Genomic DNA, 21,642 nt, shown 5'->3' with positions numbered 1-21,642 from the left:
CAACCCAAGAATAGCCTGGACTCATGGGATAAGCTGGTCACTGCCTTCTTGGATAAATTCTTTCCTCCTCAAAAGCTGAGCAAGCTGAGAGTGGATGTTCAAACCTTCAAACAAAAAGATGGTGAATCCCTCTATGAAGCTTGGGAAAGATACAAGCAGCTGACCAAGAAATGTCCATCTGACATGTTCTCGGAATGGACCATATTAGATATATTCTATTATGGTCTCTCTGAATTTTCGAAAATGTCATTGGATCATTCTGCAGGTGGATCTATTCACCTGAAGAAAACGCCTGATGAGGCTCAAGAGCTCATTGACATGGTTGCAAATAACCAGTTCATGTACACTTCTGAGAGGAATTCCGTGAACAATGGGATACCTCAGAAGAAAGGAGTTCTTGAAATTGATACTCTGAATGCCATATTGGCTCAGAACAAAGTGTTGACTCAACAAGTCAACATGATCTCTCAAAATCTGAATGGATTGCAACATGCATCCAACAGTACTAGAGAGGCAGCTTCTGAAGAAGCTTATGATCCTGAGAACCCTGCCATGGCAGAGGTTAATTACATGGGTGAACCTTATGGAAACACCTATAACTCATCATGGAGAAATCATCCAAATTTCTCATGGAAGGATCAACAAAAACCTCAACAAGGTTTTAACAATGGTGGACGCAATAGGCTGAACAATAGCAAGCCATATCCATCATCTTCTCAGCAACAGACAGAGAATTCTGAACAAAACACTTCTAATTTAGCCAATCTAGTCTCTGATCTGTCAAAGGCCACTTTCAGTTTCATGAGTGAAACAAGATCCTCCATTAGAAATCTGGAGGCACAAGTGGGCCAGCTGAGTAAGAAAGTCATTGAAACTCCTCCCAGTATTCTCCCAAGTAATACAGAAGAGAATCCAAAAGGAGAGTGCAAGGCCGTTGACATAGTCAATATGGCCGAATGCACAAGGGAGGAGGAGGACGAAAATCCTAGTGAGGAAGACCTCCTGGGACGTCCCTCAAGCAAGAAGGAGTTTCCTATTAAGGATCCAAAGGAATCTGAGGCTCATATAGAGACCATAGAGATTCCATTGAATCTTCTTTTGCCATTCATGAGCTCTGAAGACTATTCTTCCTCAGAAGAAGATGAAGATGTAATTGGAGAGCAAGTTGCTCAATATTTAGGAGCTATCATGAAGCTGAATGCCAAGTTATTTGGTAATGAGACTTGGGAAAGTGAACCTCCCTTGCTCATTAATGAACTGGATTCTTGGATTCAGAAAACTCTACCTCAAAAGAAACAAGATCCTGGCAAGTTCTTAATACCTTGTACCATAGGCACCATGATCTTTGAAAAAGCTCTGTGTGATCTGGGGTCAGGGATAAATCTAATGCCACTCTCTGTAATGGAGAAGCTGGGGATCATTGAGGTACAACCTGCCTTGTTCTCATTGCAATTGGCAGACAAGTCATTGAGACAAGCCTATGGGTTAGTAGAGGACGTTCTAGTAAAGGTTGAAGGCCTTTACATCCCTACTGATTTCATAATCCTAGACACTAGGAAGGAAGATGATGAATGTATCATCCTTGGAAGACCTTTCCTAGCCACAGCAGAGGCTGTGATAGATGTCAACAGAGGAGAGTTAGTCCTTCAATTGAATGGGGAATACCTTGTGTTTAAGGCACATGGCCATCCCTCTGTGACAGAAGAGAGTAAGCATGAAGAGCTTCTCTCAATTCAGAGTCAAGAAGAGCCCACACAGTCAAACTCTAAGTTTGGTGTTGTGAGGCCACAACCAAACTCTAAGTTTGGTGTTAAGACCCCATATCCAAACTCTAAGTTTGGTGTTGGCAACTATACAACATTGACCTGATCACCTTGTGGCTCCATGAGAGCCACTGTCAAGCTATTGATATTAAAGAAGCGCTTGTTGGGAGGCAACCCAATTTTACTTATCTAATTACTATTTTATACTATTTTATTGTTATTTTGTGTTTTATTAGGTACATGATCATGAGGAGGCACGAAAAAATCAAAAAAATTAAAAACAGAGTCAAAAACAGAAGAAAAAAATTTTTTTCACCCTGGAGGACGCACAGGCTGGCGTTCAACGCCAGTAAGATGCATCTGGCTGGCGTTCAACGCCAGAACAGAGCACCATTCTGGCGCTGAACGCCAGAAACAAGCAACATCCTGGCGCTGAACGCCAGGAATGTGCCTAGAGGAGAAAAGCTGGCGCTGAACGCTAGTAACAAGCATGAAACTGGCGTTCAACGCCAGAAACATGCATTACATGGGCGTTGAACGCCCAGAACGTGCATCAATGGGCGTTTGAACGCCAGAATGATGCATGAAGGCATTTTACATGCCTATATGGTGAAGGAATGGTATTTCTTTACACCTCAGGATCTGTGGACCCCACAGGATCACCTCAGGATCTGTGGACCCCACAGGATCCCCACCTACCATATTCCCACCTTACCTTTTAATCCTAATCACACTCTCCTAATCCTAAATCTCATTCTTCCTACTCCCCATGTCACACTTCCCAACACCCATCACCAATCACCTCAATTCCTCTTCCCAATTCCCCCATTCACCATTCACATCACCCCACTCTTCCCCATAAACCCCACCTACCTTCATAAAATTCAAATTCAATTTCCCACCCATTCCCACCCAATTTGGCCGAACACCCACCCTCCCCTCTCCCTATAAAAACCCTTCCCTTCTCCTTCATTTTCACACAACACTACACCTTCTTCTCCCCCATAGCCGAACCCACCTCTCTCCCTCTCTACCATATTTTCTTCTTCTTCTTCTACTCTTCTTTTCTTTTTTTGCTCGAGGGCGAGCAATATTTTAAGTTTGGTGTGGTAAAAGCATAAGCTTTTTTTTGTTTTTCCATTACCAATGGCACCTAAGGCCGGAGTTTCCTCTAGAAAAGGAAATGGGAAGACAAAAGCTTCCACCTCCGAGTCATGGGAGATGGAAAGATTCATCTCCAAGAGCCATCAAGACCACTTCTATGATGTTGTGGCAAAGAAGAAGGTGATCCCTGAGGTCCCTTTCAAGCCCAGAAAAAATGAGTATCCGGAGATCCGACATGAAGTTCAAAGAAGAGGTTGGGAAGTCTTAACCAACCCCATGCAACAAGTCGGGATCTTAATGGTTCAAGAGTTCTATGCCAATGCATGGATCACTAGGAACCATGACCAAGATATGAACCCAAGTCCAAAGAATTATCTCACAATGGTTAGGGGGAAATACTTGGATTTCAGTCCGGAAAATGTGAGGTTGGCGTTTCACTTGCCTATGATGCAAGGTGATGAACGCCCCTACACTAGGAGGGTCAACTTTAATCAAATGTTGGACCAAGTCCTTATGGACATTTGTGTGGAAGGAGCTCAGTGGAGAATAGATTCCAAGGGCAAGCCAGTCCAACTAAGAAGATTGGACCTCAAGCCTATAGCTAGAGGATGGTTGGAGTTCATTCAACGCTCCATCATTCCTACTAGCAACCGATCTGAAGTTACTGTGGATCGGACCATCATGATCCATAGCATCATGATTGGAGAGGAAGTAGAAGTTCATGAGGTCATCTCCAATGAAATCTACAAAATAGCCGACAAGCCCTCACCTATGGCACGGCTAGCTTTTCCTCACCTTATTTGCCATCTATGTTACTCAGCTGGAGTTATCATAGAAAGAGATGTCTCTATTGAAGAAGACAAGCCCATCACCAAGAAAAGGATGGAGCAAGCAAGAGAAGCTTCTCACGGCCCTCAAGAAGTGCATGCGGAAGCTCATCATCAACAAATTCCTGAGATGCCCCAAGGGATGCACTTTCCCCCAAACAACTATTGGGAGCAACTCAACACCTCCTTAGAAGATTTAAGCCACAATGTGGAACAATTAAGGGTGGAACATCATGAGCACTCCATCATTCTCCAAGAAATAAGAGAAGATCAAAGAGCAATGAGGGAGGAGCAACAAAGGCAAGGAAGGGACATAGAAGAGCTTAGGAACATCATTGGTCCTTCAAGAAGAAGACGCCACTAAAGGTGGATTCATTCCTTGTTCTTTATTTCTTTCTGTTTTCGGTTTTTAGTATTGTGTCTATTTATGTTTTGAGATTTTCTTCATGATCATTAGTATGTAACCATGCCTTAAAGCTATGAATAAATTCCATTAATCCTTCACCTCTCTTAAAAGAAAAATGTTTTAATTCAAAAGAACAAGAAATACATGAATTTCGAAAATAGCTCTTGAATTTAGTTTAATTATATTGATGTGGTGACAATACTTTTTGTTTTCTGAATGAATGCTTGAACAGTGCATATGTCTTTTGATCTTGTTGTTTATGAATGTTAAAATTGTTGGCTCTTGAAAGAATGATGAACAAAGAGAAATGTTATTGAGGATCTGAAAAACCATGAAATTGATTCTTGAAGCAAGAAAAAGCAGTGAACAAGAAGAAAATTGTGAAAAAAAAATGGCGAAAAAAATATATAGAAAAAGAAGGAGCAGTAGAAAAAGCCAATAGCCCTTAAAACCAAAAGGCAAGGGTAAAGAGGATCCAAGGCTTTGAGCATCAATGGATAGGAGGGCCCAAGGAAATTAAATCCAGGCCTAAGCGGCTAAATCAAGCTGTCCCTAACCATGTGCTTGTGTCATGAAAGTCCAAGTAAAAAGCTTGAGACTAAGTGGTTAAAGTCGTGATCCAAGGCAAAAGAGTGTGCTTAAGAGCTCTGGACACCACTAACTGGGGACTCTAGCAAAGCTGAGTCACAATCTGAAAAGGTTCACCCAGTTATGTGTCTGTGGCATTTATGTATCCGGTGGTAATACTGGAAAACAAAGTGCTTAGGGCCACAGCCAAGACTCATAAGTAGCTGTGTTCAAGAATCAACATGCTTAACTAGGAAAGTCAATAACACTATCTGAAATTCTAAGTTCCTAGAGAAGCCAATCATTCTAAACTTCAAAGGAAAAAGTGAGATGCCAAAACTGTTCAGAAGCAAAAAGCTACAAGTCTCGCTCATCTAATTATAGTTAAAATTAATTAATATTTTGGAATTTATAGTATATTCTCTTCTTTTTATCCTATTTGATTTTCAGTTGCTTGGGGACAAGCAACAATTTAAGTTTGGTGTTGTGATGAGCGGATAATTTATACGTTTTTTGGCATTGTTTTTAGGTAGTTTTTAGTAAGTTCAAGCTACTTTTAGGGATGTTTTCACTAGTTTTTATGTTAAATTCACATTTCTGGACTTTACTATGAGTTTGTGTGTTTTTCTGTGATTTCAGGTAAATTCTGACTGAAATTGAGGGATTTGAGCAAAACTCTGAAAAAGGCTGACAAAAGGACTGCTGATGCTGTTAGAATCTGACCTCCCTGCACTCGAAATGGATTTTCTGGAGCTACAGAACTCCAATTGGCGCGCTCTCAACGGCGTTGGAAAGTAGACATCCAGGGCTTTCCAGCAATATATAATAGTCCATACTTTATTCGGAAATTGACGACGTAACTTGGCGTTGAACGCCAAGTTCATGCTGCTGTCTGGAGTTAAACGACAGAAAAACGTCATGATCCGGAGTTGAACGCCCAAAACACGTCATAACTCGGAGTTCAACTTCAAGAGAAGCCTCAGCTCGTGGATTGATCAAGCTCAGCCCAAGCATACACCAAGTGGGCCCCGGAAGTGGATTTATGCATCAATTACTTACTTATGTAAACCCTAGTAGTTAGTCTAGTATATATAGGACCTCTTACTATTGTATTAGACATCTTTGGTCTCAGTTTTGTTTTATTCTTCATCTTAAGAGGCTATTGATCACATTTAGGGGGCTGGCCATTCGGCCATGCCTGAACTTTTTACTTATGTATTTTCAACGGTGGAGTTTCTACACACCATAGATTAAGGGTGTGGAGCTCTGCTGTACCTCAAGTTTCAATACAATTACTATTACTTTCTATTCAATTCTCTTTTATTCTTATTCCAAGATATTCATTCGCACCCAAGAACATGATGAATGTGATGATTAGATAACCCTCATTATCATTCTCGCTTATGAACGCACGTGATTGACAACCACTTCCGTTCTACATGCAACAGAGCTTGAATGCGTATCTCTTAGATTCCTCAACAGAATCTTCGTGGTATAAGTTAGATAGATGGCGGCATTCATGGGGATCCGGAAAGTCTAAACCTTGTCTATGGTATTCCGAGTAGGATTCTGGGATTGAATGACTGTGACGAGCTTCAAACTCCTGAAGGCTGGGCGTGATGACAAGCGCAAAAGAATCAAGGGATTCTATTCCAACCTGATTGAGAACTGACAGATGATTAGCCATGCGAGTGACAGCCGCAGAGGACCATTTTCACTGAGAGGATGGGATGTAGCCATTGACAACGGTGATGCCCTACATACAGCTTGCCATGGAAAGGAGTAAGAAGGATTGGATGAAAGCAATAAGAAAGTAGAGATTCAAGAGGAGCACAGCATCTTCATACACTTATCTGAAATTCCCACTATTAATTTACATAAGTATTTCTATCCCTTTTATTTTCTTTTTATTATTAATATTTGAAATTCTATAAACCAATTTAATCTGCCTAACTGAGATTTACAAGGTGACCATAGCTTGCTTCATACCAACAATCTCTGTGGGATCGACCCTTACTCACGTAAGGTTTATTACTTGGACGACCCAGTATACTTGCTGGTTAGTTGAACGGAGTTGTGGATTCAACCAGTGCCATAATAAAAGACTTCATCTCAAAATAGTTAGAACATGGATCACAATTTCGTCCACCACCCACCATGGTATGATCGTTTCTCTTTATTTAGTTTTGTTTGTTTTCAAATTTTATTTTATTTATTATATTGAACCTGGAATTTTGCATCTCATTCACATTAAGCATTGCATTCTGCATTCTGCATTTTTCAGTTATTAAAAAAAAATAATTTCGCTGCGCGACGCGACCGCATCAACGATGCATCCGCGTCGCAATGGGAGAAGAGAAAAATAAAAACGAACAGAGAGTCACGCTGGAGCGTGGCTGGAGGCGTGCCAGTGGCACAAATCGACCCACGCGATTGCGTCGCTGACGCGTCCGCGTCACATGGGCATAATGGCGTCCCACGCGACCGCGTGACCCACGCGGCCGCGTGCTCTGATTTTCGACATCAAAAAGGTGCATGGCCGAAAGTTGTGCTGGAATTGGGCTGGACTCGTGCTAGAAGCCCAAGCCCTCCAACGCGACCGCGTGCCCCACGCGGCCATGTCATTTTCCAAAAATGGCCATCCACGCGATCGCGTCACCCCAATTTTGGCAATTAAATTGAATCGAACAGAGAGTTGTGCTGGAGCGAGGCTGCACTTGCGCCAGCAGCGCAATACGGGTCACGCGACCGCGTGACTGATGCGATCGCGTCGTCTTACCTGACGCGCACCCACGCGAACGCGTGCCTTCCGCGGCCGCGTCGCATGCGCCGCACAGCTCACCCTAAAATTGCCACATATCTTATCTTTCTCTCCTCCAAATCCTAATTTTTCTTCTCCTTTCTTATTTACTTCCTCTTCCCTTCTTTCCCTTCTCATTCTTCTTTTTCTTCTTATTTTATTTTTATTTATTTGCATATTTCATTCATTGTATTTTAATTTTGTGCACATTTTTATCTTTCCATTGGTGTTAAAAATTTTTCTTATTCAACTGTTGCTTCTTTTCTTTAATTTATTTTGGTAACTTGTTTTACACTGTGGGATGATATTAATTGTATGCCAATGCCAATCTTTTATGATACTTGCACTCCATTTGCATTGACATGAATTTATATTATCTCTCCTTACCCACACTCTCTTCCCTATTATTGCAACTTTTTGCACTCTCGATTTGCCATGTCCTTTTATTATTTTCTCACTTGCATGTTGTAGCTACCATGTAATTGAGACCCTTACTTTTGGCATTAACCAACCCCTATTTTATTTGTTTTCTATCTTTGCTTTGGGTTACTTTCCTTCCCTTTTTCTTTCAGGATGGCCACCAGGAAGAGACCGGAAGACGTTTACATGGGAGAGACAAACAAGTCCATCTGCAAAGTCTTGAAGAATAGCATCAGTTGGAACAACCCGTCCACTTGCACATCTCAGCATGCACCGAGGACGGTGCAATCTTTAAGTGTGGGGAGGTCGATACCGATCTCCATGGGTTAGTTACTTCTTGACTCAACACCAATATTTTATTTTATTTGTTTGTTCATTATTGCATTTGCATGTTTAATTACATATTTGTTTGATTTTATGCATTTAGCTACTACTTGGTTAAAATAATAAATTTCTTTTAAGACCCTATTTTTGAAAAATTTCACTAATTTAAATTGAAAATTTTTATTAAAAATTTGTTTGAAGTTGTAATTGGAACATAGTTTTTGAGCCAAAGAACACACAACCTGTGAGATTTGAGCTTATTTACATGGTTACATTATTTAACCATAAACATTTTATTCTTGTGTGTTTACTTCTCTATGATTGCAATCTTAGCTTTGTTTCATTCTATATATCCAATATTTAGTGTATTTAAATGCTTGCATATGATTGAGGCCATTGTTAATTCTAGCTTATTTATCCCAAAATTAGCCTACCTTTTACATCACCCTTGTTAGCCCCCTTGAGCTTTTAATCCCCTCTTGTTCTATAAACCACAATACTAGCCTTAAGCAGAAAAACAAAATAAAAATCCCAAGTTGAATCCTTGGTTAGCTTAAGATAGAAAATCATGAATAGAGTTAAATGTGGGAAACCTTGTGGGAACATGAGTGATAGAAACAAAGGGTTAGGAAGATTAAAAAAGAAATAAAAATAAATTTGGAAAGCATGTTCATAAGAAAATCAAAGTGATTCAATTACCATGTGCATCAAAAAAAAAAAATTTTTTTCAACATCTGAATTAAAGGGAATACAAAAAGAAATTCCCCAATGAAAACAATGCACATGGGATAAAAATAAAAAGTGAAACATGAGCATGTAATACAAAAGTGGGAAAAATTATGGGTAGCTAGGTATGATTTTAAAGTTATATAGAGTGTATGTATGCTAGGTGAGATCTTAGACTAATCAAGGATTCACTTTATAAAACTCACTTAGCCATATATATACCCTTACACTTACCTTAGCCCCATTACAACCTTGAAAAGACCTCATGATGTTTGCATTGATGCATTAAATATTGTTGATTGGTTAGATGAAGAACAAAGTGTTAGAAAGCATGACTAGGGAAGAGTAGAGTGATTGACCCTAGACACTTGAGAGATTAGAAGTGCATATACATTTCCTGTGAGGGTTCAATGCTTGATTCTATGTTCCCTGCTTTCATGAGCTATCTTCTTACAAGTTTACTTATCTTTTATTGTGTAATTTGAATTAGTGGAATTTGGTTTATATTTATTCTTGGAGAATTTATTTACTTTTAAACCAAGTAGGTAGAAACATTTTGCATGTAGTTGCATTCATATACATAGGTTGCATTTCATAACATTTCACCTTTCCTCTTCATCTTTATAGCTTCTTTTGAGCTTAGCACGAGGACATGCTAATGTTTAAGTGTGGGGAGGTTGATAAACCACTATTTTATGGTTTATCTTGTGCTCAATTGAGTGGTTTTTATCTACTCTTTACCCACTTATTCATACTATTTGCATGGTTTTATATTTCCTTCCTGATTATGTGCTTTGATTGAAAACATGCTTCTTTGGACTTATATTTGCTTATTATTAATCCTCTCTTATCACCATTAGATGCCTTGATATGTGTGTTAAGTGATTTCAGAGATTACAGGGCAAGAATGGCCTGGAGGATGGAAAGGAAGCATGCAAAAGTGGAAGGAATACAAGAAGTTGGAGAAACTGCTAAGTTGTCCAACCTGACCTCTTCGCACTCAAACGGCTATAACTTTAGCTACAAAGGTCCAAACGACGCGGTTTCAGTTGCGTTGGAAAGCTAACGTTCGGGGCTTCAATTTGATATATAATTTGCTATAGTTGCCCCGACGCCAGGTGATGCGAACGCGTGGGTCACACGGACGCGTGACCTGGCCAACACCCAATCCGCGCGGTCGCGTGGACGACGCAGCCGCGTCACTTTTCCGCGACCTGTACGGACCAGAAAGCGCTGGAAGTGATTTCTGGGCTATTTCTGACCCAGTTTTCGGCCCAGAGAACACAGATTAGAGTCTATAAAGTGGGGGAATGGATCCATTCATAAGGATGCCATTCATAATTCTCTTTCTATTATTTTAGATGTAGTTTTCAGAGGGAGAGAGGTTCTCTCCTCTCTCTCTTAGGATTTAGGATTTCTCTTAGTTTTAGGAGTGACTCTCAATCCCAGGTTCTTTATTTTTATTTATCCCAATTTAATTTATGAACTCTTTCATGTTACAGATTACTCTTTTAAATTAATGTTATTTGAGATATTTTAGATTGATGATTGCTGTCTTTTATTTATATAAATAATGTGGATTTTCCTATTGCCCAATTGGCTTATGAATATTGTTAGTTTTAGATTTTACTACCTTAAATGAATTGAAGGTATTTCAGATATTTATGATTTTAATTTAGCTTTTTACATTCTTGGCTTTGGTTAAATAATTGGTGACTCTAGAGTTATCAAACTCATTGTTGATTGAAAATTGGAATTAATTCATCCACTTAACTTACCTTCATAGTTAGAGGTTAACAAAGTGGGAGAAAAATCCAATTCTCATCACAATTGATAAGGATAACTAGGAAAGGACCTCCAGTTCTTATACCTTGCCAAGAGTTTAGTTTATAGTTATTTATTTATTTTTCTTAATTATTTTTTGTGCAACATACTGCCCAACTAACCTTTTACCTTGATCCAAAACCCCAAACACACTTTTTCATAACCAATAATAAGAACATACCTCCCTGCAATTCCTTGACCCGAGGTTCAATACTCGGTTATCAATTTTAAAAAAGGGGTTTGTTACTTGTGACAACCAAAACGTTTGTACGAAGGGATTTCTGTAGGTTTAGAGACTATATCTACAACGCGACTGATTTTATGACATTCTTTACTGGCAAAAATCTTAACGTCAAGGATCATACCTAGAAGTTGAATAAAAAATCCCATTCAAGCAATTTGTCAGGCATATTATGTGTAGAAGTTACAAACAGCATCAATCATAGTTTACTATGCATTGCAGCATTCAAAATCAAGCAAAAGAAACCATATCATTTAGTTTCAGGTTTTAGCAACATCATCAGTCTCAACAACATTCAATAACAGACAACCAGCATAACATAAATTCAATCTAGAAAATTAGAAGTCATCTAACCTAAAACCACCTAGGAACTAAAGCAGAATTAAAAAGCAGAAGTAAAAAGAAGCAACAAAAAGAAGCAGAAAAGAAAGGAAACAAGGCAGGGAAAAATAGGGGTCGAAACCTGTAATGCAGAACGAGAGGGATTGAGGGAAAGTGAAGGCGAGACAGAGACGGGTGCAACAGCACAGGGGTCCGCCGCTGCTGGTGGTTGCTTGCCAGAACGAGGATGCGCGGCCTAGGGTTGGGCACTGGCGCGGAGGTAGAGACAGGGGTAGAGGGAGAAGGAGGGCGAAATGTAGGTGAGAGAAGAAAGAAAATGAAAGAAAGGAAGAGAGAGAGTAGGACGACGGCGGCGTGGTGGTCGCCGGTGGTGTTCGGTCACGGAGGAGGGAGGTGGTGGTTGAGAGTGAGGGTTTGGATTCTGAGAGAAGAAGAAGAAGGGTTTGGGGGGGAGGGTTTTGGAACTAAAGTGCGAGTCCCCTTTCTTTTCGAATTAACGTTCAAAAAGTGACCCGTGCGGACGCACAGGGTCGTCTGCGGACGCACACAAGGAGAAAAAGGGACGTATGAGCGCACACAGGGTCGTGCAGACACTATGAGAAGAAAGTGTAATGCAGCTTGTGCGGACGCACAAGGGGTGTGCGCTCGCACAGAAAGGCGAAAAAGGGTGACGTGCGATCGCTCAGGAGGTGCGGTCGCTGTGACCAGAGGGGTGTGTTCAGGCTGTGTGGTCGCACAAAGGGTGTGCGCTCGCACGTGTGGCTTCTCTTTTTTTTTTTCAAAAAGGGATACGTGTGCGGACACACGCATGGTGTGCGTACGCATGGAAGGGGCAAAGGTTGTTCCCACGCACAGGCTGTGCACGTGCTGGGAACAGAGGGGGTGTTTAAGGGCGTGCGTGCGCACGTTGCTATGCGTACACACAGGAACTAAAAAATAGGAGACCTGTGCGGATGCACAAGGCTGTGCGTACGCACAGGTCTCTGTTCTTGCAACAAAAATTATGTCTCCAAGGCATCAAACTTGACATCCAAAATAGGTTTTCAAGTCCGAAATCATCATAAAACTCCCAAAAACACATTATTGTACTAAAATCATCCAACAAACTCCAAAATGAAACCAACCAACCAAGCAAACTACCCAATTATTCATGAAACAAAAGCTAAAAGAGAGAAGGTTAGAAGGATATTACCATGGTGGGGTGTCTCCCACCTAGCACTTTGGTTTATAGTCCTAAGTTGGACTTGGTTAGGAGATCCTTGTTAGGGCGGCTTATGCTTCCACTTCTCCTTGAATCTCCAACCAAGTTTGCTATTGATTTGACCTCCGGGGTCCCATATGAAATTCTTCAAACTTTTGAGAGACTTCAAGCTAGCAACTAGGATCCTTAATTGTTGACTCTTAAGACCAATGCCCAGATCCCATACTTGAATTCTTCTATCACCATTGACATGCTTGTGAACTACCTGAAATCCACTTATTTGAGTCTTGCACCAAAATTGAGCTTCAAATGTCAAGTTGGCCCTTTTGATGAACTTTCCATTCCATTGCCGATTAACATTTTTCCCATCTCCATCCACTACTCCAAGAAAGGTTCGAAGTTGACCATCCGTTTCTAGAACGGCATATTGATGTGGGCTTAGAAAGCTTGTTGGAAAATTCTTCACCCACTCGTCTTGCATAGACACCTTCACCTCTTGGCAACAAAAATCCTTTTCAACCCTTTCAAAATCTTCTTCATCATCACTTGAGTCAAAAATTGGAGGTTGTGTGAAGTCCACATCAATATTTCCTTCCAAATCTAACACGGGAGGCTCATGAAGGTCATTGAAGGAATTACCCAAATTGGACAAAAAATCTTGATTGATGGAATCCTTTTGATCAATTCCTACTAACTCTTCATCTGTCTTCTTTTTTACTTCATCTTGTGACTTGACATCTTCTTCCTGATTTTGCACTTTTTCTTCCACTTCACACTTGTCATTCGGTTCCACACATTCATCCATTGGAATTTCTTGCTTGTGGCATGAACGCGATGAAGCTAAATGATCCAAAGCTTTTGCTAAAGTGGACATGGCGAGCTCTTGCTTCTTCTGAAACTCTTGTTGTTCTTGAATGAGCATGAGAAGTACTTCTTGTGTGGCTTGATCCATATACGAAGATGAAGATTAAGGTGATGAAGGTTAACAATCAAACTCATGAGGGTAAGGGTTTTGGTTTTGTGTGTAGTGGGGTGATGGTGTATAGGATTGGTGACTAGAAAGGTAAGTGTTTGGGTTCCATTGAGGTGCATTGTGGTGATAGTGTGAAAATGTCATCAAGAAAACACAAACAAAAACCTACTAACAGAAGCAAACAAACAACCAAAAAGTGCTATTTACACTATTAACATATTCACAACAGCCAAAAGATTTAACACCAATTGCACTTCCCCGGCAACGGTGCCAAAATTTAACAGAGGCCTAGAGCGGGTTCGGAATTTTCACAAAATAAGATTGGCGTTATAAGTATAATTCCAAACCCAACAATTGGCCAATATCAAATTCAATTCTAAGAATGTCACAATTTAAACCAAATTTAATCGAGAGTATTTAAACCTCGGGTCGTTCTTTCTAGGAATGCAATTAGGAGTGTTTCTCGTTCGATTGTTAAGAGAAAAAAAGGGTTTTCGAGGAAGAAATTAAAGATTAAAAGAACTAAGAAATCAAAGAGCTAAAGAATGAGCAAAATTGTGAATTAATGCAAAAAAGAGACCTTGACTCGGGAATGAGGATCCAAGGGATCCTATCATTGCCATAACCACAACTATGGTAATTGTCATGAGTCAATCTCGTCTAGTCAACCCCAACCATCAAGGAGTAAGTCAAGCAAGCATAATTGACCTTAATCCATAAGTCCTAACTAACTTATCAGACTAGTTGATAAAAAGCTAGCGTCAATGGAAACAAGAGTCAACTAACTACCCAAGAATCACCACTAAATGTCAGACATTATGACTCTAGTATCCTAGGAACTCAAACCACAAGCCAAGGTGTGAAAATCTATTCAAAACTTAAAGTCGGCATTTTCACAAACACCTTGTGTGCATAAAAGTAAAGTATGGAAAATTGTAAAGAAAAATAGAAAACTATAACCAATTATCAACAAAACTAAATATAAACAAGCAATCAAACATAAAGGAAGCATGCAATAGTAAATGCATCAATCAAAACTTCAAGAACTCAAAATTTCAATTATAAACAAAGTAACTTGAACAAAAAGGGAATGAAGATAAAAGACAATGTAATTAAAGAGGAAATTAAGAGTACTTACAAAAGCGTTTATCAACATCCAAAATTAAAGCTTGCTATAAAATGCTACAATTGAGATTGCATAAACCATAAGAGAGCAATGCTAGACTACTCCTACTTCTGTGGAAGCTTCCTGTACTACTACCACCTAAATAAAGTGAGCTCCCATGCTAAGTGTTGATTCTCCCCTTATATAGCACTTCAATTCAGCAATTCAGCCTTCCAAAATGGGCGAAAAAGCCCCCAAAATATGCCCTGCACGTGTTTCATTAATGAAATTACGTGTTGGGTCCTGTGCGGATGCACAGATGTGTGCGTCCGCAGACTTTGCTGTTTTGACTCCTGTGTGTACGCACGGGTACTTGTGCACATGCACGCATATTCTCTCTTGTGCACACGCACGCAAATTCTCTCTTGCATGTTTTCTCATTTAGGTTCAAATTAGGGATCAAACATAAAAGTATGCTATTTGGGTGCTTAAGTGTGAGTTCATGTGCTAGAATCCATCCAAATTGAGTCAAAATATACCATCAAATATAGACTCATCACCAGCTTCCCTGGGCTAATGGGCGTTGAACGCCCAGTAAAGGCTTCTTTACTAGCATTCAATGCCTTCCCATTCTGCTCCAATTCGGCCTCAACCTTCATGGTTATGGCCTTGTACTCTTCTCTAGCATTAACCTCCATATTACTAGAAAGAGTATGAGAAGGGATCTCAGGGATCCTCTTGCTCAGTTGACCAACTTGTACCTCCAAGTTTCTAATAGAGGACCTTGTTTCATTAATGAAACTATGAGTGGTCTTAGTGAGGCTGGAGACTTGTGTGGCTAAGTCAGAAAGGCTCTACTTAGATGTTTCCATATTCCTTGTAGAAGATGGCAATGGTGGTCTATTATTGAACCTATTCTGGATTCTACCACCTTGATTGAAACCTTTCTGAGGTTTTTATTGATCCTTCCATGAGAGGTTAGGATGATTCCTCCATGAAGGATTGTAGGTGTTTCCATAGGGTTCTCCCATGTAATTCACCTCCTCCATGGTAGGTTGATCAGGATCATAAGCTTCTTCTTCAAGAGAAGCTTCCTGATTACTGCGAGCTACATTTTGCATCCCAGTGAGATGTTGAGAGATCATGTTGACCTCTTGGGTCAAGATCTTGTTCTGAGCCAAGATGGCATTCAGAGTCTCAACTTCATGAACTCCTTTCTTCTGAGAGGTTCCATGGTTTACAAGATTCCTTTCAGAGGTGTACATGAATTGGTTGTTTGCAACCATCTCAATGAGCTCTCTTGCTTCTACAAGCATTTTCTTCAAGTGGAGAAATCCACCTGTAGAGCTGTCCAATAAAATTTTGGACATCTAAGACAAACCATCATAGAACATGCCTATGATGGACCACTCTGAGAGCATGTATGGAGGATATCTCCTGATCAATTGCTTGTATCTTTCTCAAGCATCATAGAGGGATTCACATTCTCTTTATCTGAAGGTTTGAACTTTCACTCTAATCTTGCTCATCCTTTGAGGAAGAAAGAATTAGCAAGAAAAGCATTAACTAGCTTTTCCCAAGAGTCAAGGCTCTCTCTCGGCTGGGCTTCCAACCATAGCTTAGCTCTATCTCTTACTGCAAAGGGAAAGAGCATTAGCTTGTAGACTTCAGGATTAACTCCATTAGTCTTTACAGAATCATAGATCTGTAAGAATTTTTCCAAGAACTGATGTGGATCTTTGATGAGCGGATAATTTATACGCTTTTTGGCATTGTTTTTAGGTAGTTTTTAGTAAGTTCAAGCTACTTTTAGGGATGTTTTCATTAGTTTTTATGTTAAATTCACATTTCTGGACTTTACTATGAGTTTGTGTGTTTTTCTGTGATTTCAGGTAATTTCTGGCTAAAATTGAGGGATTTGAGCAAAACTCTGAAAAAGGCTGACAAAAGGACTACTGATGTTGTTGGAATCTGACCTCCCTGCACTAAAAATGGATTTTCTAGAGCTACAGAACTCCAATTGGCGCGCTCTCAACGGCGTTGGAAAGTAGACATCCAGGGCTTTCCAGCAATATATAATAGTGCATACTTTATTCGGAAATTGATGACGTAACTTGGCGTTGAACGCCAAGTACATGCTGCTGTCTAGAGTTAAACGCCAGAAAAACGTCATGATCCGGAGTTGAACGCCCAAAACACGTCATAACTCGGAGTTCAACTCCAAGAGAAGCCTCAGCTCGTGGATAGATCAAGCTCAGCTCAAACATACACCAAGTGGGCCCCGGAAGTGGATTTATGCATCAATTACGTACTCATGTAAACCCTAGGAGCTAGTTTATTATAAATAGAACATTTAACTAATGTATTGGACATCTTGGGACGCATAGTTCTCAGATCATGGGGGCTGGCCATTCGGCCATGCCTGAACCTTTTACTTATGTATTTTCAAACGGTGGAGTTTCTGCACACCATAGATTAAGTGTGTGGAGCTCTGCTGTACCTCAAGTATTAATGCAATTCTATTTTCTTTTATTCAATTCTATCTTATTCTTGTTCCAAGATATTCATTCGCACCCAAGAACATGATGAATGTGATGATTATGTGACGCTCATTATCATTCTCACTTATGAACGCGCGTGATTGACAACCACTTCCGTTTTACATGCAACCGAGCTTGAATGTGTATCTCTTAGATCCCCCAACAGAATCTTCGTGGTATAAGCTAGATAGATGGCGGCATTTATGAGGATCCGGAAAGTCTCACCTTGTCTGTGGTATTCCGAGTAGGATCCTCGGAATCCGGAAAGTCTAACCTTGTCTGTGGTATTCCGAGTAGGATTCCGGTAATGAATGACTGTGACGTGCTTCAGACTTGCAAGTGCTGGGCGTTAGTGACAGACGCAAAAGAATCAAGGGATTCTATTCCAGTAGGAGCGGGAACCAACCAGTGATTAGCCCGTGCTGTGACAGAGCGCGTGAGCATAGTTTTCACTGCGAGGATGGGATGTAGCCTTCGGCCAGGTGATGCCTCCAGACGATTAGCCATGCGAGTGACAGCCGCAGAGGACCATTTTCCCGAGAGGATTCAAAGTAGCCATCGTCGAACGGTGAACCCCTATACACAGCTTGCCATGGAAAGGAGTAAGAAGGATTGAGTTGAAGCAATAGGAAAGTAGGCGTCCTTGAGCCATACAGTATCTCCATTCGCTTATCTGAAATTCCCACCAATGAATCTGCATAAGTATCCTATCCCTTTTATTATTTCTTCTATTTTCTTATTTTTATTTTCGAAACCATAAACAAATTTAATCTGCCTAACTGAGATTTACAAGGTGACCATAGCTTGCTTCATACCAACAATCTCTGTGGTATCGACCCTTACTCACGTAAGGTTTATTACTTGGACGACCCAGTACACTTGCTGGTTAGTTGAACGGAGTTATGAATTCAACTGGTGCCATAATAATGATTTCATACAAATACAAAGAACATGGATCACAATTTCGTCCACCAAGTTTTTGGCGCCGTTGCCGGGGAACAATCAATTTTGAACAACAATTCAAACAATTGTTTCCAACCCACAATGGTGCCAAGTTTTTAATCCGGCAACAACACCAAGTTTTTGGCGCCGTTGCCGGGGATTGTTCGAGTATGGACAACTGACGGTTCATCTTGTTGCTCAGATTAGGTAATTTTCTTTTCAAAAATTTTTCTTTTATTTTTCGTTTTTCTAAAAATATTTTCGAAAAAAAAATAATAAAAATACAAAAAAAATCATAAAATCATAAAAACCAAAAATATTTTGTGTTTCTTGTTTGAGTCTTGAGTCAATTTTTAAGTTTGGTGTCAATTGCATGCTTTAAAAATTTTTTGCATTTTTCGAAAATTTCATGCATTCATGGTATTCTTCATGATCTTCAAGTTGTTCTTGACAAGTCTTCTTGTTTGATCTTGATGTTTTCTTGTTTTGTGTTGTTTGTTGTTTTTCATATGCATTTTTCGTTTGTTAGAGTCCATGCATTAAAGATTTCTAAGTTTGGTGTCTTGCATGTTTTTTTTGCATTAAAAATTTTTCAAAATTATGTTCTTGATGTTCATCATGATCTTCAAAGTATTCTTGGTGTTCATCTTGACATTCATAGCATTCTTGCATGCATCATGTGTTTTGATCCAAAATTTTCATGTTTTGGGTCATTTTTATGTTTTTCTCTCTCATCATTAAAAATTCAAAAAATTCAAAAAAATATCTTTTCCTTAATTTTCTCCAAATTTTCGAAATTTTGGGTTGACTTGGTCAAAAAATTTTAAAAATTATTTGTTTCTTACAAGTCAAGTCAAATTTTCAATTTTAAAAATCTTATCTTTTCAAAATCTTTTTCAAAAATCATATCTTTTTCATTTTTTTCTATTTTTCGAAAATATTAAAAAATTATTTTTCAAAAATCTTTTTCTTATCTTTTATATCTAATTTTTGAAAATTAGCTAACAATTAATGTGGTTGGTTCAAAAATTTGAAGTTTGTTACTTTCTTGATAAGAAAGGTTCAATCTTTAAATTCTAGAATCTTATCTTGTAGTTTCTTGTTAGTTAAGTCATTTTAAAAATTAAATCTTTTTCAAAATATCTTTTTCTTAAAAATCTTATCTTTTTATCTTATCTTTTTCAAAATTTTATCTTTTTCAAAAATTTGATTTCAAAAAAATATCTTATCTATCTTCTTATCTTCTTACCTTTTTAAAATTAAAATTTCAAATCTTTTTCAATCAACTAACTAACTTTTTGTTTGCTTCTTATCTTTTTCAAAACCAACTAACTACTTCTCCCTCTTCAAATTTTCGAAAATATCTCTCTCTTTCCAAAAATTCTTTTTAATTAATTAATTGTTTCAAATTTTAATTTCAATTATATTTTATCTCTAATTTTCGAAAATCACTAACCCCTTTTTAAAAATTATTTTCGAAATATCCCTTCTCTTTTCTTCTTCTATTTAATTATTTAATTACTAACACTTCTCTTCACCTCTTCTCATCTAAAAAAAAATCCGAATTCTTCTTCATTCTTCTACTCCCCTTTCTTTTTCTACTAACATAAAGGAATCTCTATACTGTGACATAGAGGATTCCTCTTTCTTTTCTTGTTTTCATCTCTTTCATATGAGCAGGAACAGGGAAAAAGGCACTCTTGTTGAAATTGATACAGAACCTGAAAGGACTCTGAAGAGAAAATTAAGAGAAGCTAAATTACAACAATCCAGAAACAACCTTTCAGAAATTTTCAAACAAGAGAAGGAGATGGCAGCCGAAAATAATAATAATGCAAGGAGAATGCTTGGTGACTTCACAAAGCCAACGTCCAAGTTTGATGGAAGAAGCATCTCCATTCCTGCCATTGGAGCCAATAACTTTGAGCTGAAACCTCAGCTAGTTGCTTTAATGCAACAAAACTGCAAGTTTTATGGACTTCCATCTGAAGATCCCTATCAGTTTTTAACTGAGTTCTTGCAGATCTGTGAGACTGTAAAGACGAATGGAGTTGATCCTGAAGTCTACAGACTCATGCTTTTCCCTTTTGCTGTAAGAGACAGAGCTAGAATATGGTTGGATTTACAACCTAAGGATAGCCTGGACTCCTGGGATAAGCTGGTCACTGCCTTCTTGGATAAATTCTTTCCTCCTCAAAAGTTGAGCAAGCTGAGAGTGGATGTTCAAACCTTCAAACAAAAAGATGGTGAATCCCTCTATGAAGCTTGGGAAAGATACAAGCAGCTGACCAAAAGATGTCCATCTGACATGTTTTCAGAATGGACCATATTAGATATATTCTATTATGGTCTCTCTGAATTTTCGAAAATGTCATTGGACCATTCTGCAGGTGGATCTATTCACCTGAAGAAAACGCCTGAAGAGGCTCAAGAACTCATTGACATGGTTGCAAACAACCAGTTCATGTACACTTCTGAGAGGAATTCCGTGAATAATGGGATACCTCAGAAGAAAGGAGTTCTTGAAATTGATGCTCTGAATGCCATATTGGCTCAGAACAAGGTGTTGACTCAACAAGTCAACATGATCTCTCAAAATCTGAATGGATGGCAACATGCATCCAACAGTACTAGAGAGGCAGCTTCTGAAGAAGCTTATGATCCTGAGAACCCTGCCATGGCAGAGGTTAATTACATGGGTGAACCTTATGGAAACACCTATAACTCATCATGGAGAAATCATCCAAATTTCTCCTGGAAGGATCAACAAAAGCCTCAACAAGGCTTTAACAATGGTGTACGCAATAGGCTGGGCAATAGCAAGCCATATCCATCATCTTCTCAGCAACAGACAGAGAATTCTGAACAAAACACCTCTAATTTAGCCAATGTAGTCTCTGATCTATCAAAGGCCACTTTCAGTTTCATGAGTGAAACAAGATCCTCCATTAGAAATCTGGAGGCACAAGTGGGCCAGCTGAGTAAGAAAGTCATTGAAACTCCTCCCAGTATTCTCCCAAGCAATACAGAAGAAAATCCAAAAGGAGAGTGCAAGGCCATTGACATAGTCAATATGGCCGAATGCACAAGGGAGGAGGAGGACGAAAATCCTAGTGAGAAAGACCTCCTGGGACGTCCCTCAAGCAAGAAGGAATTTTCCATTAAGGATCCAAAGGAATCTGAGGCTCATATAGAGACCATAGAGATTCCATTAAATCTCCTTCTGCCATTCATGAGCTCTGAAGACTATTCATCCTCTAAAGAGGATGAAGATGTGACTGGAGAGCAAGTTGCTCAATATTTAGGAGCTATCATGAAGCTGAATGCCAAGCTATTTGGTAATGAGACTTGGGAAAGTGAACCTTCCTTGCTCATCAATGAACTGGATACTTGAATTCAGAAAATTCTATCTCAAAAGAAACAAGATCCTGGCAAGTTCTTAATACCCTGTACCATAGGCACTATGATCTTTGAAAAAGCTCTGTGTGATCTGGGGTCAGGGATAAATCTTATGCCACTCTCTGTAATGGAGAAGCT

The sequence above is a fragment of the Arachis stenosperma genome, chromosome 2 (assembly GCF_014773155.1).
Source record: "Arachis stenosperma cultivar V10309 chromosome 2, arast.V10309.gnm1.PFL2, whole genome shotgun sequence".
Classification (NCBI taxonomy): Eukaryota; Viridiplantae; Streptophyta; class Magnoliopsida; order Fabales; family Fabaceae; genus Arachis; species Arachis stenosperma.
The sequence above is the reverse complement of the archived record's forward strand: the minus strand, read 5'-3'. Positions refer to the sequence as shown.